Source organism: Papio anubis, unplaced genomic scaffold (assembly GCF_008728515.1).
Source record: "Papio anubis isolate 15944 unplaced genomic scaffold, Panubis1.0 scaffold837, whole genome shotgun sequence".
Classification (NCBI taxonomy): domain Eukaryota; kingdom Metazoa; phylum Chordata; class Mammalia; order Primates; family Cercopithecidae; genus Papio; species Papio anubis.
The window spans coordinates 14,883-23,636 of NW_022168598.1; the positions used below are offsets into that span (position 1 = coordinate 14,883).

Sequence of the window (8,754 nt, forward strand, 5' to 3'; positions counted from 1 at the left end):
CTATTTTGTCCATGTGGTCTTCTAGTAATTTTATCATATGGGGTCTTACATATAAGCATTTGATCCATTTTTAGATCATTTTTTATATGGTGAGAGATACAAGGCTAGTTTCATTTTTCTGCAAGTTGATATCCATTTTTCCCAACACCAGTTATTGAAGAAACTATCCTTTCACCAATGTGTGTTCTTGGATCCTTTGTTTAAAATCAGTTGACTCTAAGTCTATGGATTGATTTCGCTATTCTTTAATTTGTTTCATTAGGCAAGATGCATATTTATATGCCACTACCATGCTGTGTTGTTTACAATAGCTTTGCAATATATTTTGAAGTCAGGTAGTGTGATGTCTCCAGCTTTGCTCTTTTTTGTTCAGTATTTCTTTGGCAATTCAGGGTCTTTATGGTTTAATATAAAATTTAAGTTTGTTTTTTCTGTTTCTGTGAAGAATATCATAAGCATTTTGACAGATTCCATTGAGTCTATGGATTACTTTGGTAATATTAATGTTTTAGCAATGTTAATTATTCACATCCATGAACACAGGATGTGTTTCCATTTATTTGTGTCCTTATAATTTATTTCATGAATATTTTATAGCACTAATTGCATAAATCTCCCCCTTTTGATTAAATTTATTCCTAATTTTATTTTATTTAGTTATTGTACATTGGATTGCTGTTCTTCAGATAGTTTGCTGCTTGAATATAGAAATATTATGATTTTTAATGTTGATTTTGCATCTTGAAACTTCAATGCATTTTTAAAATTCTAACAGTGTTTCTATGAAGTTTTTATTTTTTAAAAATACATCATGTTTCTGTAAACAGAAAAAATTTGACTTTCTTTTTTTCCAATTTGGATGCCTTTTATTTACTTCTCTTTCTTAATTGATCTGCCTAAGACTTACAGTACTAATTTGAGTAAAAGTGGTGAAAGTGAACATTCTTCTGTTATTTCAGATATTACAGGAATAACCGTCAACATTTTTCCATTTAGTATGTTATCTGTGGTTTTGCCATACATAGCTTTTATTGTGCTGAAACACATTCTTTCTATACTAAATTTGTTGAGAATTTTTATTATAAAAGGATGTCTCCCTTTCCGCGCTACCTACAGAGGGGTCCGTACGGCATTGTTCTGGATTCCCGTTGTAACTTAAAGGGAAATTTTCACAATGTCCGGAGCCCTTGATGTCCTGCAAATGAAGAAGGAGGATGTCCTTAAGTTTCTTGCAGCAGGAACCCACTTAGGTGGCACCAATCTTGACTTCCAGATGGAGCAGTACATCTGTAAAAGGAAAAGTGATGGCATCTACATCATAAATCTGAAGAGGACCTGGGAGAAGCTTCTGCTGGCGGCTTGTGCCATTGTTGCCATTGAAAACCCTGCTGATGTCAGTGTTATGTCTTCCAGGAATACTGGCCAGAGCGCCCTGCTGCCACTGGAGCCACTCCAATTGCTGGCCGCTTCACTCCTGAAACCTTCACTAACCAGATCCAGGCAGCCTTCCAGGAGCCACGGCTTCTTGTGTTTACTGACCCCAGGGCTGACCACCAGCCTCTCACAGAGGCATCTTATGTTAACCTACCTACCATTGCTCTGTGTAACACAGATTCTCCTCTGCGCTATGTGGACATTGCCATCCCATGCAACAACAAGGGAGCTCTCTCAGTGGGTTTGATGTGGTGGATGCTGGCTCGGGAAGTTCTGCGCATGCGTGGCACCATTTCCCGTGAACACCCGTGGGAGGTCATGCCTGATCTCTACTTCTACAGAGATCCTGAAGAGATTGAAAAAGAAGAGCAGGCTGCTGTTGAAAAGGCAGTGACCAAGGAGGAATTTCAGGGTGAATGGACTGCTCCAACTCCTGAGTTCACTGCTACTCAGCCTGAGGTTGCAGACTGGTCTGAAGGTGTGCAGGCGCCCTCTGTGCCTATTCAGCAGTTCCCTACTGAAGACTGGAGTGCTCAGCCTGCCACGGAAGACTGGTCTGCAGCTCCCACTGCTCAGGCCACTGAATGGGTAGGAGCAACCACTGAATGGTCTTAAGCTGTTCTTGCATGGGCTCTTAAGCAACATGGAAAAATGGTTGATTGAAAATAAACATCAGTTTAAAAAAAAAAAGGATGTCTTTTTTTTTTTTTTCCAAACACTTCTGCATTTATTGAAGTGGTCACATACTTTTGTCTTTCATTCTTTTAATGTGGTTTATTATATTTATTCATTTGTATACATTGTACCATCCTTGCAACCCTTGGATGAATGTCACTTGATCATCATGAATAACCTTTTTAGTGTAATGTTGAATTTGGTTTGCTAGTGCTTTTTGAGGATTTTTGCATCTATGTTCATCAGAGATATTACCCTACACTCCCATTTTCTTTTAGTGCTTTGTCCTTGTCTGGTTTTGGTATTAGGGTAATGCTGGCCCCATAGAATGAGTTTGAAAGAATTCCATCCTGTCCAGCTGGCCCCATAGAATGAGCTTGGGTGAATTCCATTCTGTACAATTTTTTTGAAATAGTTTGAAAAGAATGAATAATAATTTTTATTTAAATATATAGGAAAAATCAGCAGTGATGCCATTAGGTACTGGGTTTTTCTTTTATGGAAAACGTTTTATCACTGATTCAATCTTGTTAGGGTTTTCTATTTCTTCATTATTCAAATTTGGTAGGTTGTTTGTTTCCAAGAACTTATCTGTTTCTTCTAGGCTTTCCGTTTTCTTGGTATATCTTTGTTCAAAATCGTCTCTAATGATTCTTAATATTTCTGTGGTAACAGTTGTAATATCAGCTTTTTCATCTCTGGCTTTATTTGGTTCCTTTTTTTAATTTTAGCTAGTCTAGCTAAAAGTTTGTCAATTGTGTTTACCTTTTAAAAAATCCACCTCTCTGTTTTGTTGACTTTTTACTCTTTATTTTGTTTATTTCTGAGCCAATCTTTATAATTTCTTTCATTCTTCTAATTTGGATTTCTCTTTGCTCTTGTATTTTTAGTTAACTGAAGTGTAATATTGAGTTTTTTATTTGAAACCATTATTTATTTTTTGATGTAAATGTTTATTGGTATAAAGTAGTCTCTTTAAACTTCTTTTGCTATATTCTATAGTCTTCAGTATGTTTTGTTTCTATTTCCATTTGTCTCAAACATTTTAATTTCTGTTTTAATTATTTCTGTTGACCACTTGCTTGTTCAACAGCATGATTAATTTTCATGTATTTGTAAAATGTTCAAGATTTCTTCTATTATTGATTTCTAGTTTCATAGAACTGTGGTTAGAAGATATTTGATATGATTTAAATCTTAGATTTGTTCATATTTGTTTTATAGCCTTATATAATCTAACTGAAAGATTCATGTGGATTTGAGAAAAAACTGTATTCAGTAGCTGTGGCATAGAATATTCTGTACATGTCTATTAGGTCCATTTGGTCTCAAGTACAGTTTAAATACATTTTTTTCTTAATTTTTTATTAAATTAGGTAGGAAATTACATGGGTCATGTGAAATTGTCCTTCATACCCTGTTTAATGCATCTTTTATTATTATTATACTGAAATGAGGTACTATAATCTTTCACCTAAGTTCCTGAGTTCTTGTGGTGGTTTTTTGTGTGTGGATAGTTGTTCAAATTAATGTCTTTGTTGGAGGATAATCCCTGGAGAGTTCTACTCTACCATCCTGTCCTGCCCTCTCATTACATAATCAACTCTTTAAATAACTTAATTAGCAAAAACCACAAATATATGAGATAAAGAAATGAAAATTTGGAAATAATTAAATAAACTGATAAAATTGAAACTATAAGAAACTAATATTTTCACCTCTATGGTAAGAAATGTGAAAAATTGGATGAAATAGATAATTTTCTAGAAAAATGTGCTTTACCAAAAATGACCATAAAATACATGGAATATCTCAGCAGACTAATTTGCACAGAATAAAAATTTGAGAAAATTATCCAAAAGATCACCCCACCTCACATAAACAGAAACAAAAAGACTCAGGTAAAGGTTGATCTGGAAGATTCCATCTAACTTTAAAAAACAAACAAACAAAAAACAGTTTACTTCAGAGATGGGAGAGGAATAGCATTAGGAGAAATACCTGATGTAAATGACGAGTTGATGGGTGCAGCAAACCAATGCGGCACATGTATGCCTATGTAACAAACCTGCACATTGTGCACATGTACCCTAGAACTTAAAGTATAATAAAAAAAATAATAATAATAGAGTGTAGACATGTAAGGACATTCCCTATAGTAATAAAAAAATCTCTGGAAAAAAAAATGCTTCAGAGCATGGAAATAAATAGAGCCTAAACCTATTTATTTTTCATGAAGCTACTTAAGACTCATAGAAAATTTCAAACAACAGCACAAAAAATAAAACTTTAAACCAATCTCATTTAGAAAAATAGATGTAAAACTCAACCTAAAATATTAGTAATTCAACAGCACATTAAAAAAGCAAATCCATATTGACTACGATTTGTTTCAGGAATACAAAGACAGTATGGTAATAGGATACCTGATAATTTAACTCATTATCATAGTAGACCTAAGAAAAATTTTTGATTGACTCTATAGATGCCGAAAAGCATATTGCAAAATTCAACAATTTCTTGATTTGTAAAAATAGTTCATAAAATAAGAATGCATGGATATTTTCTTAAGCTAATAAAATTCTCACCCCAAAAGCAGCATTATGCTTAATAAGTAAATAATAGATCCATTCACGTTAAAATCAAAAAGTAGATGAGAATGTTCACAATTATTCTTATTATTTGATGCTAACTTGGAAATACTAGCTAAAGCAATTAGACCTCTGAAAGAAATTAGATATAAATTGCAGAGAGGGATGTGAAACTATCCCTATTTGCAAGTGATAAGATTGTATTTATAGAAAATCCAAGTAGATCAAATGAAAAAGTAATTAAAAGCAGTGAATCAGTGAGGTGCAAAATAATACACAGAAATTAATAACTTTGATATGACTGCATAACCACCAATATGGTTATTATTGAAATGGAATAGAGAGTGTGATGGAAGAAGTCACACCTTAACAATAGCAATTAAACAGACTAAATATGTAAGATGTGTTAACACTAATAGGCAAGTTTTATATAAAGAGAAAACTGTAAAAGCACTCAAGAAGGACAAAAAAGAAGAAAAGCAATATATACTATCCTACATATAAATGATCAAAAACATAATGGTATTAATCCTCCATAAACTAGTCTGTAAATTTAATACAAACCCAATAAAAACACTAACAGTGTTTTATGGGAAGTTAGAAAAACTGATTGTCATGCCTGTAGAGAAAAATAAACAAGTATATATAAGACATTCTGAAAGAGTACTAAAAAGGGAATAATTATATGAGGATTTGAAAAATGTAAAACTGTAATAAGTGAGACCCATTATAGAAAAAAGAATTGGAAGTTTCCTCAGAAAACTAAAAATAGAATTACCATAGAATCCAGAAATCCCACTTCCGGATATACATTTTGAACATCTCTAATCCAGAAATTCAATATCCATTCAGTATGGCTGTGATTTTTGTTATATACCCAAAGGATTATAAATCATGCTACTATAAAGACTCATGCACACGTATGTTTATTGTGGCACTATTCACAATAGCAAAGACTTGGAACCAACCCAAATGTCCATCAATGATAGACTGGATTAAGAAAATGTGGCACATATACACCACGGAACACTATGCAGCCATAAAAAAGGATGAGTTCATGTCCTTTGTAGTGACATGGGTGAAGCTAGAAACCATCGTTCCGAGCAAACTATCGCAAGAACAGAAAACCGCATGTTCTCACTCATAGGTGGGAATTGAACAATGAGAACACTTGGACACAGGGCGGGGAACATCACACACTGGGGCCTGTCGTGCGGAGGGGGCATTGGGGAAGGATAGCATTAGGAGAAATACCTAATGTAAATGACGTGTTAATGGGTGCAGCAAACCAACACGACACATGTATACATATGTAACAAACCTGCACGTTGTGCATATGTACCCTAGAACTTAAAGTACAATAATAAAAAAAAAAAAAAGAAATTCAATATCCAAAATACTCCCAAATTGGAGTTCTGAGATGATGTCACAAGTGAAAAAGTTCACATCTGACCTCATGTGACAGGTTGCAGTCAAAACAGGTACACAAGACATAGGTTATTTAGTACCCCCAAGGGAAAAAAGATTTTCCCAGCTTCTCTCAGCTGTAGTATGTCTCTTCTGTGCATGCCCAGATTCCTACAAACAAACATGCCCACAAAATGCAATAAAATTGTGTATGTGTAGGCTAGATGCACCAACAAGAGGTTTCCCATGATGCCCCACATGGGACCAAGACCTACAGGCTTTATTCATTATTATTATTTTTGGTTCATTCTCTGTTGTGTGGCTGTAAAGACACAGTGTAAAATATCAAGAAGGTGAGTGTTATTGTGGAAAACAGTATGGAGATTCCTCAAGGATCTAGAACTAGAAATACCATTCAACCCAGCCATCCCATTACTGGGGATATACCCAAAGGATTACAAGTCATGCTGCTATAAAGACACATGCACATGTATGTTTATTGTGGCACTATTCACGATAGCAAAGACTTGGAATCAACCCAAATGTCCATCAGTGACAGACTGGATTAAGAAAATGTGGCACATATACACCATGGAATACTATACAGCCATAAAAAAGGATGTCCTTTGTAGGGACATGGATGCAACTGGAAATCATCATTCTCAGCAAACTATCACAAGTACAGAAAACCAAATACTGTATGTTCTCACTTATAGGTAGGAATTGAACAATGAGATCACTTGGACACAGGAAGGGGAACATCACACACTGGGTCTTATTGTGGGGAGGGGGTAGGGGGGAGGGGTAGCATTAGGAGATATACCTAATATAAATGACGAGTTAATGGGTGCAGCACACCAACATGGCACATGTATACATAGATAACAAACCTGCACGTTGTGCACATGTACCCTAGAACTTACAAAGTATAATAATAAAAACAAAAGAGTGGAAAAAAAAATATATCAAGAAGGCCTGCAGATATTTTTATGAGTAACAGTGATAAGATGAAAGCATTTATGTTTAATAAATATAATTTATTTATAAATAATGAAATAAATTTATTTATATATAAACTACTAACAAATATAATTTATTTATTTAATAATTAAATAGAAGAGGAACCATTTATGTTTATCTTTGACATAGAAAGTCAAGTTGTTGGAGAAACAAGATAGCAGTGTAGGTGTGAAATGTCTTACAGAAGAGTATGGTATTGGAATGAGCACCATATATGACCTGAAGAAAAACGATGCTAAACTTTTGATGTTTTAGGCTGAACATGATGAACAGAAGTTAGTGAATTTTTTAAAAAAGTATAAACTTAAAAATCAAATGAAGATCTTTATTGTATTTTGAAAGAATGGATCCATGATCACTGCAGTGAACACATGCCACTTATGCAGATCATGAAACAAAGAAAGATCTATCACAATGAACTGAAAATTGAAAAGAACTAGAATATTCAGCAAGCTAGTTTCAGAGATGTAGAAAAAGACACAACATTATACTGTTGAAATTTGTGGTCATACCATATGTTTATTGCAGCACTATTCACAATAGTGAAGACTTGGAACCAACCCAAATGTCCATCAATGATAGACTGCATTGAGAAAATGTGGCACATATACACCATGGAATACTATGCAGCCATAAAAAAGGATGAGTTCATGTCCTTTGTAGGGACATGGATGCAGCTGGAAACCATCATTCTCAGCAAACTATTGCAAGGACAGAAAACCAAACACTGCATGTTCTCACTCATAGGTGGGAATTGAACAATGAGAACACTTGGACACAGGAAGGGGATCACCACACACTGAGGCCTGTTGTGGGGTGGGGGCGGGGGAGGGATAGCATTAGGAGAAATACCTAATGTAAATGACAAGTTAATGGGTGCAGCACACCAACATGGGACATGTATATATATGTAACAAACCTGCACGTTGTGCACATGTACCCTAGAACTTAAAGTATAATAATAATAATAATAAAAATTAAAAAAAAAGAAATTTGTGGTGATAAAGCATCTGCTGTCATAAAGCAGCAGGGAAATTCAATGACAAGTTTACCAAGGTCATTGCTGATGAAAATCTGATGTCAGAACATGTCTGCAATGATGATAAAATATCACATTTTGGAATTATTGCCCCAGAAAGTCACAGACTACAGGCTAAGAGACAGGAATTAAGGATGCAAAGCACAGAATAGCTCTGTTAGGATTTGCTAATGCAGCAGGCATGTATGAGACTAAACTTGCTGTGATAGGCAAAAGCTTGCATTCTCACTGGTTTTAAGGAGTGAATTTAGTACTCATCCATTATTATGTTAACAAAAGGGCATGTGTCACCAGGGACATGTTTTCTGATTTTTCTCAAACAATTTTATACCAGCAGCTCATGCTCACTACAGGGAAGCTGAGTGGAAAATGACTGCAAGATTTTGTTATTCTTTTATAACTGTTTTGCTCATCCTCCAGCTAAAATTATCATCAAAAATACTGTTTGTGCAATGGACTTTTCCCCAAATGTGACTTCTTACTTCAGCCATGTTACCAGGGTATCCTTGCGTCAATGAAGAGTAAATATAAGACACTTTTTGAACAGTATGCTTACAGCAGTGAACAGAGGCATGGGTGTGGGAGGTT

General features: G+C 34.7%; 1 pseudogene across 1 annotated transcript; it reads left to right on the forward strand.

Annotated features, from left to right (window-relative positions):
* The first annotated feature begins 1,114 nt into the window (after positions 1-1,114).
* Positions 1,115-2,127, forward strand: LOC108583749 (annotated as a pseudogene). Its single transcript, XR_001898539.3, has one exon. The product of XR_001898539.3 is annotated as a 40S ribosomal protein SA-like (transcript).
* The last annotated feature ends 6,627 nt before the right edge of the window (positions 2,128-8,754 follow it).